Below are 16,943 nucleotides of genomic sequence, written 5' to 3'. Positions count from 1 at the left end.
GAGATGTGGGAATGGCTGCAGTCACAGCATGTAAGATGGAAAGAAATGAGAAGTATTTAGCTGAAGTGGATTTGATTTATCTTAGTTCTTTTTTAACTTGTAGTTCTACATTGGAAGATTATTGTGATATTGAAATATAAAAATAAATTTATATTCTATTATTTTCTCAAAATAAGCGTCACACTCGTGGAAGCCGGTGTAGCCGCCGAAACGCCTGCATTTATGGAGACTTTCAGCCCCAGGTAGGCCAGTTATGGATCTTGGGATCCACATTATGTCAGCAGCTCCACCGTGAACTGTGTTCAAACAAACACGCTCACAGACGACAGCTTACAGTCCTGTAGAGATAAAGTGACTTCGTACAGCCCCGACCTGCAGACGCTGTGCGCAGAGGTTCAGGAGCAGAAGTCCCGTTGTAAACATGTCACGGCAGACCCGACGATGTTTCCATGAACACGCTTTCAGCATCTCTTTATTGACCACTCAGCCTGTGAGTGGGTCCTGTCTTCTCCACGTCCACACCACCTTCATGAATGCGCGGGCACCCCCCTCCAGACCTGATCCCTCCGTCCGTGCACATACCACTCACACCCGTCTCCTCATAATGGGGCGAGTTTTATAAAGTGATATTTCAGTGTGAATTTATACAATGACTTCATCTTTGATCCTGACACTGTGGGGCCCCCTTATACACAGACGCGTTTTAGACACTAGTCTGTAAAGGTGTATGTTAGACAAATTGTGTTGCCTTTGATGTACATTGTCATATTGTCTCAGTAACGGGACATTGGCAGATATTTTAGACAACCCCCCCCCCTTCACTAAGGTGTCGGTTATATTCTCCTCACAAATGTAATAATAACTTCTAAGCTCTCCTGACAGGATAATAACACAAACAGACACACATTGTCATGGGTAGTGAGGCAGACTCAGCGCAGACCAGAAACTCCTTCAAACAAGAGTGAATTTATTTACAGTGCTCTCCACAGTGAAACGTGTGTACAACGGTGTTTGGGAAAAGGGGCCGGGATTCCAGGGTCCGGGTGTGAAAGGGGCCGGAGTCCAGGAAGAGAAGGTTTTCACACGGATTTCACAAACAGCTCCTCTTCTCTCCACCAGCACTCTGGCTCACGCTCAGTCACAGTGCACAGGGAACGGGTCCAGGGGGAATGCTGACGGCTCAACGATCCAGCGACGAGTTGAGCAGGTCCGCCATCTTAAGTAGTGCTCTAATTCGTGATCGGCGGCAGGGGTGCTGATCATCCCCAGGTGCGTGGGCCAGGGGCGGGAGCCCACACTGAGCTCCGCCCCGGCAGGAGAAAGAGAGAGCAGAGGCGAGAGAGGGAGAATGAACAAAACTAAGTGTCTGACTGGCGTCAGCTGGCGAGGTGCGGGGACCATGACACACATGGAGCTGACTGTGAGTCCACAGGAGGCCTCCGTCCCCTCACTGTCTCTGCTGTGGTGAACATCTGGAGTCCTTTAACTGCTCGTCTCACAGGAGACTCAGCGAGGACGCCTCTGGTCTGCTCACTTTATCTCCACCATCTCCACCCACATCACTGACACTCAGCCCCACCCTGTCTCTATCTGTGACCTTTCACCCACTTTAACTAAGGTGGTGATCTACTGTGATAAGTTTCATCAGAAGCTTCATGGTAGAATCAAACTCTGTTGGTTCGTTTGCACGATAATGTTAATCACACACACACACGCATGTACGCACGCACGCACACACGCGCACACGCACGCACGCACGCACGCACACACACACACACACACAACAATTCTCACACTGGGGTTTTTGCAAATGATATCAGTGACCACAACCAAGACCACAAACAGCTTTTAAAGGAGATTTGAAGCTTTTCTGGCAGCAAGCTTCATGATTTATGGGACTATAACTGGAACAGAATCTACCTGATCACCAATGGTGACACTCCAGATCAAACCCTGATAACTCATAACCTACATGGTAATTTCAAGTGTGGGGGATGCATTAATTGTCAATACACCAAAACTGTCAAATCATTCAAAGACCCTATAGGTGACAAAGCCATTGCCACAAAGGGCTTTATCACATGCAGAACTAAAAATGTAATCTACATGATACAGTGCCCATGCAATAAGATATATATAGGAGAAACATCCCGCCTCTTAAAGATTGAATTAATGAACACAGAAGTTCGATCAAGAGGAATGATTCAACCAGCCCTGTTGCAAGACACTTCAACGATAAACATCCAAATTCACCATTATTTTTCCGGCATTGAAGCCATTAAACTAAACCAAAGAGGTGGCAACATAAATTTTATCCGGAAAAAAAGAGAAGCATCTTGGATATTCCGTTTTAAGAGTCTGCACCCCAGAGGTATGAATGAGCATTTTTCGATCAATGAGGTTTTATGAACTACACCTTTTTTAAAAAGAATTATTTTAATTTTTTTATCCTAATTTTATCAGTTAAATTACTCTCACATGAGTAATGTTTATTCAAGTAATCTTGTTAGTTCAGCCAAAGAAGGAGTAGCGTGCTAGACATCTCATCTTAAGTCTACATTTTAAGTCTAATCTTTAGAGACTTTACAATTTAGAGACATAAATAAGGTTCTTTTAACAAATGTGTTCCCATGTGATGATGTAATCGTGTTTTCTAATTCTAACGTGCTTTTACCATTAAAGACTGCCCCCCTGTTTTTGTTTTGTTTGTTTAAAATCTGTGTGTATATTTATAGCATCCTTCTTATGCATTTCATGCACGTGTTATTTTCAGACATATGGGGGTTATGTCCCCCCCTCCTCATCATTAATGATCTAGCCCAGTATTTACTTGGGCGGGACTTAACCAATTAACCAATACCTACCTATTATATGTCAGCTGACCTATCTATGAAGTTTTGACTGGTTAATTTGAATTTTTTTCTGTTTCCTGTCTTGTATTTAAGCAATTCTTTACAATGTTTTACTATGAGCGTGATGAAGGCCACAAGCCGAAACGCGGTGGTCAATTATTAAAGTTGTTCTTCTTCCCTCAAGTGTTGCTGGAGTTCCTGCTTTTTTTATATACAAGTTATATGCCAGACAAAGGAGGAGGTGATCAGTGCAATATAAGGTGCAATGTGATGGGTGGTGGTGCACAGTGAGTGTCCAGGGTGCGAGGGGTCCTTGAGGATGACATTGCCAGTATATAAATGTCTCTGAGGGAGGTTAGTGTCGGGCCCAGGGCCGCTCTGCTGCCCTCACCACCCGCTGCAGTTTCCTCTTGTCCTCCACAGCAGCTGAACCACAGCGTGCAGCAGAAGGAGCTCCATGGTAGAAGTTCATTAGCAGTTTGTGATTAGCATTCTTGGACATACGTAGATCTTGTGGAGATACAGAAATTATTTTTACTGCAATAATATAACCTGCATTATTAACATTGCCTTAATAATATTACTTACAGGATTGATATTGTATCAAAGATGTTTGCCATCATATTAACCTTTTTCATTACAGGTGTAGCTATGATCATTTTATACACATTGCATATTTGTGCTCATTCAGAGTTGATGTTCAGTCTATTAAAGGTCTCAAGCTTTGTGAAGCGCTATGTCTTCACAATCCATTGTGTGGGTGACCTGGAACATAGAAGGCCGCGTACACGCTTGCAAACACATATAATCTAGAAACTTGCCAGGCCAAAGGTCTGGAATTCATTTAGCTTCTAACTGCATGTTAGTCTACTTGGTAACAGATGACAGGAGAGCAGTTAAGAAAGGGATCAGTCTTCAGGGACCATGTAGGCTTGAAATGTATTACCATGTATGGCAGGTGTTATCAAAAACTGAACTTTTGTATCTCTTTTTACACATTTAAGATGTACCATTGACTGTAATCGATGTATTTTAATCTGTAATTGACGCACGAGGGGGCGTAAAACCCTGATGCTATGAAATCATCATCTTGTGTATTCTTAGGGGGAGGCGTTTTGCTGATGTGATGCTGTATACTTCTTCTCCTGCGTGTGTTTTAATAAACTCATTGTCTGATTGCACTCTCCTGAGCCTCTGCTGGTGTGTTCTGTTGCTCAACATTTTTCGAACTCGAAACAATCTCAAATTAAAAACCAATGATTGATGCAAAACTCATTTGTTACTTTGGGTTTGCTAGTTTCAGTTTATTTAATATGAACTTTTAGTTATGTCATTTCTTCTTCAAGTAATGATTCAAGACAAAGAGAAGGTAATAAGGCAAAGACGTGGTATTGGCCACTAGTGAAGTGTGTGACTGTCAGGCTGCCAAACAAACCTCTTCTCCAGCACGTCACACTTGTGGAGCTTCCTGGAAACTGTGACTGTAACAAGAGCAGAGATCAGATGTGGAAAGGGCTCATTCAAGTTTAATTCAAATGTATCTGCACCTTTAACTTTATCTGCACCAAGTCTGATCTGTGTGATCATTCACATGATCTGAAAGCAACTTAAAATTCAAACATAGATCTTGGGGAAGAAACACTGACTCCACATTCACAGGAGACTGAAGACACAAAAATAAAAGAAATGAATCAGCCAGTTGACCAGTGTGCTTATTTTAGGAACTGTTTAATATTAGATTTTTCATAAACTCTGAGACATTGTAAGTACATTTGTAAATACACCCTCTAGTGTAAAATTTGTGTTGATGAAGATGAAACAAGGGTTGACATTTCAGCAAACAATGATCCCAAACACAGCCAGCTGGTTTCAGAGAGAGAAACTAAAGCTGATAGAACGGCCATTGACCTGAATCCTCACAGTTTATAGAAGGGGCCCTGTTGATGTGGAGAAACGTCTGAGCACATGTAATGTGCAAGTTAAGAGCATTTGAGCATCTCATGGTGGTTACCTCAGAGACTATCTGTCACTTTGTGTAGAGCCACGCCCACAGCGCACAGAATACATGTGTTCGACTAATTTGTCCACCAGGAGGCATCTTGATGCTGTCATCATACACAAAGGCTTTTGTACAAAGTGTTAAACAAACTGCAGCAAGTGTGTTCAAGACTTTTTCCCTGTCTTATTTCTCTTTATTACACATAATCTATGGAAACGTGTGGTTTGATTACTTTGCATGTGTGGATTTGATGGGTTGTTGCCACATCTGGTGAGATTTTCATGTCAACAGAACCTTCTGAAATATATTTCTTTAGAAAATTGGTGACATTCGTCCAATACCCGCTCTAGAAGAAGCCCTACAGTACAGAGATTCTAAAGACTGCAAGGTGGCATCAGCAGGTATTGAGGTAAGGACAGGAAGAAAGTGGAAGGCTGAGAAGGCAGTTGAGGTGGCGGAGTCACACCTAAGGCAGAAAACACTGGTGAGGGTCTTAGCAACAGGGGGAGCAGGCTTGGGGTACTTCCCAAAGGCCCAGGTCAGCAGGGCACAGGGAAAGGAGAGACACCAGCTACTCCAGGAAGAGGTCCGAGCAGGTGTGGAGGAGGGGCGAGTAAGTCGAGCTGTAGGCCTTAAGCGGCAGAGAGCATGGACAAGGTGGGAGAGCACCTTGCAGCGCAAGGTCACCTGGGCAAACATCATGCAGGCAGACTTCCACCGGATCCGATTCCTAGTGCAGGCAGTATACGATACTCTGCCAAGCCCAGCAAACCTCCATCTGTGGGGGAAGAGCGAGACACCTGTCTGTCCCCTGTGCTCTGGAAGAGGGACCCTAGAACACCTCCTTAGCAGCTGCCCAAGGGCCCTGGCCGATGGTCGGTATCGTTGGCGGCACGACCAGGTGCTCAGAGTAGTTGCTGAAAAGATTGCCTCAGCAATCAGCACCAGCAAGCATCATCATGCTCCGAGGAAGGCAATCTCTTTCATTAAGGCTGGAGAGAAACCCCAGGTGCGCCCGAATTTAACTACCGGCCTCTTCAACACAGCCTCTGATTGGCAGCTACAGGCTGACCTGGGTAAACAGCTACAGTTCCCTCAGAACATTGCAAAAACATCCCTCCGTTCAGACATGATAATTATTTCTGAGGCCTCAAAACAGCTGATCATGCTGGAACTCACAGTGTCCTGGGAAGAGCAGATCGAGGAGGCCAATGAAAGGAAACGAGGAAAGTACTAGGAACTAGTGCAGGAGTGCAGGGGAAGGGGCTGGAAGACTTTCTATGAGCCCATAGAAGTGGGTTGTAGGGGCTTTGCAGGACGATCACTATGCAAAGTCCTAGGCTGGCTGGGCATGGCTGGGGCAGCCAAGAAGAGGGCCATCCAGGCTGTGAGTGAAGCGGCAGAGAAAGCCACAAGGTGGCTGTGGATCAAGAGGGCTGATCCGTGGGTAGCTACTGGTACGCAAGTCGGGGCCTGATCACCCCCAGCTGGGTCGCCTGGGCGAGGGTGTATGATGTTGTGAGACCCGAAACACCTGATGACCCCAGGATACATCACTGAAGATGCGTACCAGTGCATCCCGGAGATGTGTCTTTATAGTCTTTTATAGTTATAGGAAAGCTTGGCTGAGGTTGGAATCTGCCACACATGGAGTTGAAATGACAAAAGATGAGACTGAGAAAAAAATATGAGAAAACCGAAGCAAAAATCCTCCTTATATATGACTTTAATTATCCATAAAATCATCAACTACAACTATTGAACAGCGTATAAGTTAAAGTAAAAGCTTTAAAACCAAGTTAGTACAAACATCACTAATGTCACATAACTTTGTCTTGGGCAGTTAAAGGTGAGTCTGTCACGGTTCTTTGTGACCCAGCATTTTAACTTGTATTTTATATTGTGCTTCTAAGTCCTTGGTTGTGCTGTTTTGTGGGGAAACAGGAGATGTATCACTCCTCCTGTTTCCCCACAGCGTTTACACTTCAACCTGCTGTTGGTGGCTTTTTTGCTGTGACATGTAAAAGTCACAGTGGTATAGTGTCTCTTTAAGACAACCCAAGTTGAGGGTTAATGTTGTCATCGGTATGCGCCACTGCCCTCTCTGTGAATGTGTGGACATGTGCTTGCACGCTAGTGCATGAGGAGGGACGGATTTTATGTTTTACCTCTCCAGACACCTTTCTTTTGCAACGTTATGGGTTGTACGAACACTGTGCTATGTTTGTAAACACTATGTTTGTTAAGCTGCAGCCGTTCAACCGGGCTTATATGGTTGCCGAAGAGAAGGTCGATCGTGGCTCAAGAGTTGGCAGTTCGTCTTGTAATCGGAAGGTTGCCGGTTCGAGCCCCGGCTCGGACAGTCTCGGTCGTTGTGTCCTTGGGCAAGACACTTCACCTGCTGGTGTTGGCCAGAGGGGCCGATGGCGCGATATGGCAGCCTCGCTTCTGTCAGTCTGCCCCAGGGCAGCTGTGGCTACAACTGTAGCTGCCTCCACCAGTGTGTGAATGTGAGAGTGAATGAATAGTGGTATTGTAAAAGCGCTTTGAGCGTCTCGAAAAGCGCTATATAAATGCAATCCATTATCAGGTGCATTAAAGGACACACTGTGGAATTCCCAGTGTGAGTGTGTATTCTCTCTGTACCAAAGACGCCTCGTCCCAGTGGCCCCCAGGATTACAGGCCCGTGGCACTGACCTCCCACATCATGAAGACCCTGGAAAGGCTCATCCTGGACCAGCTGCGACCCATAGTAAGACCACATCTGGATCCCCTTCAGTTCGCTTATCAGCCTCGTCTCGGAACAGAGGACGCCATCATCTACCTGCTCAATCGTGTCTACACCCATCTGGACCAGCCGGCGAGCACTGTGAGGGTCATGTTTTTTGACTTTTCCAGTGCTTTCAACACCATCAGGCCGACCCTCCTGGGTGATAAGTTGTCAGCGATGCAGGTGGATGCTTCTCTGGTGTCCTGGATTGTTGATTACCTGACAGGAAGACCACAATATGTACGTCTCCCACAGTGTGTGTCTGACAAGGTGATTAGCAACACAGGGGCACCACAGGGGACTGTCCTCTCCCCCTTCCTCTTCACCCTCTACACCACAGACTTCAGCCACTGCACAGAGACCTCCATCTTCAGAAGTTTTCTGATGACTCTGCGGTGGTTGGATGCATCAGCAGGGATGATGAGACAGAGTACCGGGCTGTGGTCGACTCCTTTGTCACGTGGTGTGAGCAGAATCATCTGCAGCTCAACGTGGCAAAGACCAAGGAACTGATCGTGGACTTCAGGAAGACCAGGAAACACTTGACCCCTGTTTCAATCCAGGGGGTTAGTGTTGACATTGTGGAGGACTATAAATACCTTGGAGTACACATTGACAATAAACTGGACTGGGCTAAAAACACCACAGCACTTTACAGGAAGGGCCAGAGTAGTCTCTATTTTTTGAGGCGACTGAGGTCCTTCAACAGCTGCCAGAAAATGCTGAGGATTTTCTACGAGTCTGTTGTGGCCAGTGCGATCCTCTATGCTGTTGCATGCTGGGGGAGCAGGCTGAGGGTCGCAGATGCCAACAGACATAAACTGATCCGTAAGGCCAGCAATGTTGTGGGGATGGAGCTGGACTCCCTCAAGGTGGTGTCGGAGAGGCGGATGCTGTCCAAGATAAAGACAATGTTGGATAACACCTCCCACCCACTCCATGACATGCTGGTCAGTCACAGGAGCTCGTTCAGTGAGAGACTGAGATTACCCATGATGCACCACTGAACGACACAGGAAATCTTTCCTGCCTGTGGCCATCTCCTTGTACAACGCATCCACTTAACACACTGTTTGCTGCTACAACTACACATGTTTCTTTTCCAACTATTTATTTATAAGTGACTTATGTATGTATGTGTCACGGCTGCACAGCAGTCGTGTGGTGAATTGAGAAAAGGATCCAAGATGCAGGCACTGACTGGGGTGCGAGTGAAAATTTATTTGCAGAGGTGATAAAGTGACAAAACAGGAAGAGCAGAGCGGGGAGTAAACAAACCTAAACTGGGAAAACTAAAGAACAAAACTTAAACCAGACACTCATGGGAGGAGGAGCGAAATGCACAAAGAGAGATGGCAGAGAGACGCAGAATGAATACCAGGTAACAGAATAATGCAGACTGACATGGAGTTAAACAGACGACGCGACAGAGAGCACATGAAAACACAGGGCTTAAATACATGGGGAGTAATCAGGGAATGGGCCACAGGAGGGAGACACAGCTGGGAGCAATAAGGCTAACGAGACAGGGGAGAGGTAAAACTGAACACACTGACATGAGACATGAACTTTCAGAATAAAACAGGAAACTAACAGACACAGAGAACCAGACCGGACACTGAACTTGACAGGCAGACTCATGAGCAGACACAATAACACCATGGACAGACAGAGGGAACACAGAGAAGTGGAAGCAGGCAGGCAAAGAACAGAAACCTAACAAATGGCAAAATCACAACAGAATACACACTCTGAATGAACAAAAGCACAAGGAACACAAAACACTGAGTCCTCAGACTCAGGACCATGACAGTACCCCCCCCCCCCCCCCCTCAAGGGCTGGCACCAGACAGCCCAACAGAAACACAAAAACGGACCAAAGCCAAAAAAAAACCCCACGAACCAAAAAACAGAAAACGACCCGACCAGGGCGGGCGGTGGGGGTCCAGGACGGAGGGACATAGTCCGAAAAGGCCCAGACGGACAAGGTCAGGGGGCCGACCCGGAGGCCAAAACAGTTCAGTTCCAGGGGCCGACCGCGTGAAAGGCAGCAGCAGTGGGGCAGGTCCGGAGGCCGGCCACGCAGTAGGCAGTGGTGTGGAAACAGTTCTGGGGGCCGACCGTGCAGACGGCAACAGCGGCGTGGAAACAGCTCTGGGGGCCGACTGTGCGGACGGCAACAGCGGTGTGGAAACAAGTCCGGAGGCCGGCCACGTGGAAGGTAGTGGCGGCGTTCAGGAGGGCGTCCACAGTGGCGGAGATGCCCAACAAGCGGCCTGGCAGATGACCGACGATGTGGAGGTGGTAGTAGGGGACCTGAAGGCTGCGTGGCCCCTGCAGCCCCAGGCGAAGCGGAGGCTGGACCAGACGAGGCGGAGGCTGGACCAGACGAAGCTGATGAGGCTGATGAGGAGGCTGGAGCCGGACCAGGCGATGCTGATGAGGAGGCTGGAGCCGGACCAGGCGATGCTGATGAGGAGGCTGGAGCCGGACCAGGCGAAGCAGCTGATGAGGATGAAGCAGTGGCTGGACCAGACGAAGCAGCTGATGAGGATGAAGCAGTGGCTGGACCAGACGAAGCAGCTGATGAGGATGATGCAGAGGCTGGACCAGACGAAGCAGCTGATGAGGAAGCGGATGCTGGACCAGGCGATGCTGATGATGAAGCGGAAGCTGGACCAGGCGATGCTGATGATGAAGCGGAAGCTGGACCAGGCGATGCTGATGATGAAGCGGAAGCTGGACCAGGCGATGCTGATGAGGAAGCAGAAGCTGGACCAGGCGAGGGTGATGAGACTGCAGCTGGTGATGAGACTGCAGCTGAGGGCTGGACGGGCTCCTCAGGCCCCCCAGCTGACGAGGCAGAAGGCTGGACGGGCTCCTCGGGCCCCCCAGCTGACGAGGCAGAAGGCTGGACGGGCTCCTCGGGCCCCCCAGCTGACGAGGCAGAAGGCTGGACGGGCTCCTCGGGCCCCCCAGCTGACGAGGCAGATGGCTGGACGGGCTCCTCGGGCCCCCCAGCTGACGAGGCAGAAGGCTGGACGGGCTCCTCGGGCCCCCCAGCAAAAACAGTCTCAGAACCAGTGGGCACTAAAGCCCCAGGCACACACAGGACAGAACCAGCAGGTGCGGAGACCTCTGGCAGAGACAGAAAAGAACCAGCAGGCACACGGGCCTCTGGCAGGGACGCAACAGAACCAGCAGGCGCACGGGCCTCTGGCAAACACATGGCAGACTGCAGCTGCACAGAGCATTGGGTCTGCTCAGGCAGCGACGGCCGGGTGTGGTCCTCAGCTGGCTTCTTAACCGCCAGGGGTCCTGAGTCTGCTGGGGGCTGAGACCCAGCCTCTGGGGAGGCCCTGGGGCGAGTAACAGTCTCTAAATTAGCCAGTTTCTGAGAAACTAGAGTGGTTTTAATGCATTTGTCTCTCCGCTCAAAATGGGTGCTAGGAACGAGATTCAAAATGGGTGGCACAGACACAGCCTCCAGTATGGAGGGAACGGGTGATCGGGCTAATGGCATAGATGCAGGCTGGGCTAATGAACTGGCTAAAGGCTGATGTACTGGTTGAAGTGAGACTGGAGTTGGTGGTGGAGTGGATGAAACACAGTCAGCTACTGTTATGGATGTTTTGAAAATGCCAACTTGTGAGAGGTCAGTTACCACGAAGGTAGGTAAACGCCGTGTACTGTCTTTACCCTCCCCATGAACGGCCCCAGAAAACACAGTCCCAGAAGCACCAGCGTCCTTAACACTCACCACAGCTGGTCGCACAGGAGTCCCTGAATCCGGCTGTGGGGTGAAGCGTCGGTGGCGCGAATGTTTCCTCCCCACCGCTGACGGCTCCGACAGGCAGGGAAAAACCTCTGGGGGGGTCGGGCCGTGAAACCTCCGGTGGGTGAATCTGAGACGGATGCTTTGTGGCGGTCGTAGTCCATTGTTGCTGGGCACAATTGGCTACTTCCCAAGCTTGCACCGCTTCCTGGGCTTTATGCAGCTCAGCGATTAAGTCTGTAAATCCCCGGACCTGGTGGAGATAGGGATTTCCGGCCAGGATTGCCTCAACGGCATTTATCCCCACAACTTTCGCTCGTGCATTGGAGGTGTGGGTTACCCAGTCCACCAGGCGTAGGGCACGTGTGAGGTCGCTCTCCCCGGCCAAGACCGCTGGATCCATCTTGTGGTCGCGTCGTACTGTCACGGCTGCACAGCAGTCGTGTGGTGAATTGAGAAAAGGATCCAAGATGCAGGCACTGACTGGGGTGCGAGTGAAAATTTATTTGCAGAGGTGATAAAGTGACAAAACAGGAAGAGCAGAGCGGGGAGTAAACAAACCTAAACTGGGAAAACTAAAGAACAAAACTTAAACCAGACACTCACGGGAGGAGGAGCGAAATGCACAAAGAGAGATGGCAGAGAGACGCAGAATGAATACCAGGTAACAGAATAATGCAGACTGACATGGAGTTAAACAGACGACGCGACAGAGAGCACAGGAAAACACAGGGCTTAAATACATAGGGAGTAATCAGGGAATGGGCCACAGGAGGGAGACACAGCTGGGAGCAATAAGGCTAACGAGACAGGGGAGAGGTAAAACTGAACACACTGACATGAGACATGAACTTTCAGAATAAAACAGGAAACTAACAGACACAGAGAACCAGACCGGACACTGAACTTGACAGGCAGACTCATGAGCAGACACAATAACACCATGGACAGACAGAGGGAACACAGAGAAGTGGAAGCAGGCAGGCAAAGAACAGAAACCTAACAAATGGCAAAATCACAACAGAATACACACTCTGAATGAACAAAAGCACAAGGAACACAAAACACTGAGTCCTCAGACTCAGGACCATGACAGTATGTATGTATATATATGTATATATTGTACTATTCTTAGTTAGTGTATTGTCTGTCTTGTCTTAATGTTGGTTTAAAATGGAGCACTGTAACAAAAAATAATTTCCCCCAGGGATCAATAAAGTATTCTGATTCTGATTCTGATTCTGATTTTGACTATCCTGCTAAGTGTTTTTGCCGCCTCCTCTCAACCACTAAACACAACCCGACATTACAGACACTTAGTAGTAGAACTGACACACAAAACAAAACAACAACTACACTAACTATATACTCTGCAACACACCCAGTGAGCTTGATTTGAAGTGGGTTTAATAAACACATTGCAATGTGGAGAGAGCATCCCAGTGAAATACCAGGACCATCTCTGTGGCCACCGCCCTTACATCTTATATACAGACACACAAACAAAGAATATCCACAAACTTTCACATGCTCACACACATGTAAAGTGGAAACAAATAAATCTCCTTTCTGACAGTTTCAGCACATTTCTTCTTCTCTTAGCTGCTCCTATCTGTATGTTTCAGCCTGTATTTTTGTAAGAACTATAACAGTGTGGACAGCAGGACCCTATGATTGTCTGTTATTAACAGTATTGAGTCTGAACTCTGTGGGGAAAAACGTAAGTTGGAAGAACATTGTTATTCAATATTTAACCCCAGTGCGTGCATTATGATAGAAATGGACAATGAACAGGACGCTGGACGCTCCTTAGAGGCACAGGCTGACACTCGATGATGTCTCAGACAAATCTGTGCTATGGAAACAAAGATCGGCATCATTCACTTTCAAATCAGCACATTTTTGGAACATTTCCTCCGATTTCAATGTCTGAAAAAGGACTAAAAGTGGGTGGAGGGACCATTTTTAAAACATATATAAAAGTATTTAAAGCAGAAAATTCACATTGTTATGAATATAAACATTTTCTACCGTATAATTTTCCTACCATGTTGGAGCAGGAGGGTGGGTGACCCACCATCCTGTATTTGGACCTACTACATCAGAGCATCTGCGTTAAAATAGTGATGTCGCTCTATAATGAGTGACTTTGAGTTTAGTGAAAGAAATGTTCATTCTAATTGTAATTATGAACTATGTGCAGATATTCTTGATGCCATTACAACTGCTGAGCAGTACAGGCAATGTTTAAATCGCCACGCCTCACTGGAAGTGTTTTATTTGTGTTTTCTTTTAAGTGCTTCACATGTTAACTGTGTTGTGTTTCATACATGACTTCTGCTCTTTTGTTTCTTAGAGTTCTCGTTTCTACACTGTGAAGCCTGCATCAGCATTAAAGGATTTCTTCAGCCTGCTCGAGCTGCAGGTTCTTGCTTGGCAATAATAATCTTATGGTCGCCCGCTCGCTGTGTGTGCAGTTTCTTTCTCACAGGTCATCACTGGAGTGAATACTCACTCACTACTTAAGTGCATGGACGGCTGTTTATGTGTATCATAGCTTTCAGTTATAAACCACAGACTTTATAATGAAGCAGCTTCTCTGGTTGAATCCTGTCATCCTCCTGAGATATCAGATTTCTCCAGAGAGCCGCTGTCTTACAGCCTCCGACTACCTACGTGGTCTCCGTTAGGGGGGGCAGAAGAGGCCCCAGCCCTCCATGCACCAACAATCTGCAACAGCTGATCCCGGGAAAAACAGACGTTCCCAGCATAGAGACAGAATCTGTCCACTGTGATCTTAGTGTGTGCAGTACTGCAGATTGTGGTATAGATGTGATACCAAGTAAATGTATGGCCAGTATTGCTGATACCAATGCTGATACTATAAAAACAGCTTATGCAGGGGAGAGCAGTGTATCATAACTTATGACATGAATCATAAGTTTGCAACTTCTGCAGACGTTTTTAATGAATCACTGTGATTCTGCAACACTGAGTTAATAAAAACACACCTGTGAGCTTTTCATTTTAAACTTTTTGTAGACCTGAAAGGTCCGTGTGCCTGTCTGCAGAGCACAGTGTATGAAATGTGCCTGAGACCGGAAAATATTGCCTTAACTGTTCACCAAAGCCTGCTGTATGTGACAGTGAAAGAATGATATCGATGCTTCAAATAGATTTAGACTTACAAACCGTTGTTTGAGGGCAAGTCAAGGCAGTTCAACTCTACTCAGTTATGGTGCATTATAAGCCATATATCTTTAATAATTTATATTTTAATTATGAACTATCAACACTTGAAGATTCCCCCATCTCCTCTGAACAGAATGGTCTAAGAATGACCGCTCCAGCCCCTACGGTTAGGAAATTATGGCCAGTCGTTTGACAGGAATCCATAAAACCAGGAAGATTCAAATTGAATATTCAGAGTGGTTGACTGACATCCTGTGTGTCTCTGTGCATTTGTGTTTCCATATGTGCTCATATTTCTAATTGTGTGTATCTGCTGGCTGTTCTTTCGTGTGTTTTTAAAATTTCTGCCAGTTTTTCACAGTTGAACAACAAGTAGTTTTGAGTGAACGTCACCTTATTCAGCTTTTTTCAGCTGCTCATTTTCCAATATTTCTGCTTAAGTTGTTACTTTTCTGCTGAATTGTCGTGTTTCTGCTCTGTTTTAGTTATTATGTTTGTCTTAAGTCACAATATTTTTCAATATTCAAAATGAGCAGATCCAGTTTCACTGGCATAGATACACACAGGCCACACGCTTAATAAGATAAGATAAGATAAGATAAGATAAGATAAGATAAGATAAGATAGAACTTTATTAATCCCTCGGGTGGGTTCCTCTGGGAAATTCGACTTCCAAAAAAAAGCACAGCAACGACCGAAGTTACAGTTACAGAACTGTTATATATATATATACACACACACACACACACACACACACACACACACACACACACATATATAAATACAGAGACAAATATAAATAAAATATACAAAGGGGATAAATAGAATAAATAGGAATAAAAATAAAAATACAAGTGAATTGCACATTTCAAGTATTGAGTCTATTGCACTGTTGACTATTTACAAAAGTATTGCACAAGGTATTGTACAGTGAGGTGCAGAGGCACTACAGCTTAGTTGTTCCCCCCTCCTTTGTCCTCCTGTTTCCCCTCCCTCTCCCCTCCAGAGAGGAGTTAAACAGTCTGATGGCGTGTGGGACAAAGGAGTTTTTAAGTCTGTTAGTTCTTGTCTTGGGGAGAAGCAACCTGTCACTGAACAGACTTTTCTGGTTGTTTATGGCCGTGTGCAGAGGATGCCCAGCATTGTCCATAATGTCCATCAGTTTCTTTAATGTCCTTTTCTCTGCCACTGTCACCAGAGTGTCCAGCTTCATGCCGACCACAGAGCTAGCCCTCCTGATCAGTTTCTCAAGCCTGGATGAGTCCTTCTTTGCTGTGCTGCTCCCCCAGCACACCACAGCATAGAAAAGTACTCCAGCAACCACCGACTGGTAAAACATCCTCAGGAGCTTCCTGCAGATGTTAAAAGACCTCAGCCTCCTGAGGAAGTACAGTCGGCTTTGGGCTTTTTTATACAGGTGCTCTGTGTTGCATGACCAGTCCAGTTTATTGTCCACCCACAGCCCGAGGTACTTGTACTTGTTGACCACCTCCACCTCCTCCCCCTCTATCTGAACCGGTAGTGGACCTTCTCCGGACCTCCCGAAGTCCACAACCAGTTCCTTAGTCTTTGAGGTGTTGAGTTGCAGGTGGTTTGTGTGACTCCATGCGACAAAGTTCCTCACCAGACTTCTGTACTCCTCTTCCTGATCATCCCAGATACACCCCATGATGGCCGTGTCATCTGCAAACTTCTGAATATGGCATAATTCAGAGTTGTAGCAGAAGTCAGAGGTGTACAGGGTGAAGAGAAGAGGGGACAGCACAGTTCCCTGTGGTGCTCCTGTGCTGCTGACCACTGTGTCAGACGTGATGTCCTTCAGCCTGACGTACTGTGGTCTGTCGGTGAGGTAGTCGGAGATCCAAGCCACCAGGCAGGGGTCCACCTCCATCCTGTTCAGTTTTTCCTGAAGCATACAGGGCCGGATGGTATTAAAGGCACTGGAAAAGTCAAGAAACAGTATCCCTCATCCAGGTGTGAGTGGGCTCTGTGTAGGAGGTACAGGATGGCATCCTCCACTCCGACACCCGCCTTGTATGCAAACTGTAGTGGGTCCTGGGCATGTTGTACCTGTGGTCGGAGGAGGTTGAGGAAGAGCCGCTCTAGAGTCTTCATAAGATGTGACGTCAGTGCCACCGGTCGGAAGTCATTCAGCTCATTGGGCCGGTTCTTTTTGGGGACCGGGACGATGCAGGATGTCTTCCAGAGGGCGGGCACTCTCCCCAGTCGCAGACTGAGGTTGAAGACTCGTTGTAGCGGCTCCCCAAGTTCAGCAGCACACGCCTTTAGCATCCTAGGACACACCTTGTCTGGGCCTGCTGCCTTTCTGGGGCGAAGCTTCCTCAGTTGCCTCC

The 16,943-nt window shown here is 47.1% G+C and overlaps 1 pseudogene; it reads left to right on the top strand.

The window, feature by feature from the left end:
* The first annotated feature begins 3,191 nt into the window (after positions 1 to 3,191).
* Positions 3,192 to 6,365, top strand: LOC145428491 (uncharacterized; annotated as a pseudogene).
* Positions 6,366 to 16,943: the final 10,578 nt, after the last annotated feature.

This window comes from Astatotilapia calliptera, chromosome 4 (assembly GCF_964374335.1).
Source record: "Astatotilapia calliptera chromosome 4, fAstCal68.1, whole genome shotgun sequence".
NCBI lineage: Eukaryota > Metazoa > Chordata > Actinopteri > Cichliformes > Cichlidae > Astatotilapia > Astatotilapia calliptera.
Note: the sequence above shows the minus strand (reverse complement) of the source record. Positions and strands in the feature narration are given on the sequence as shown.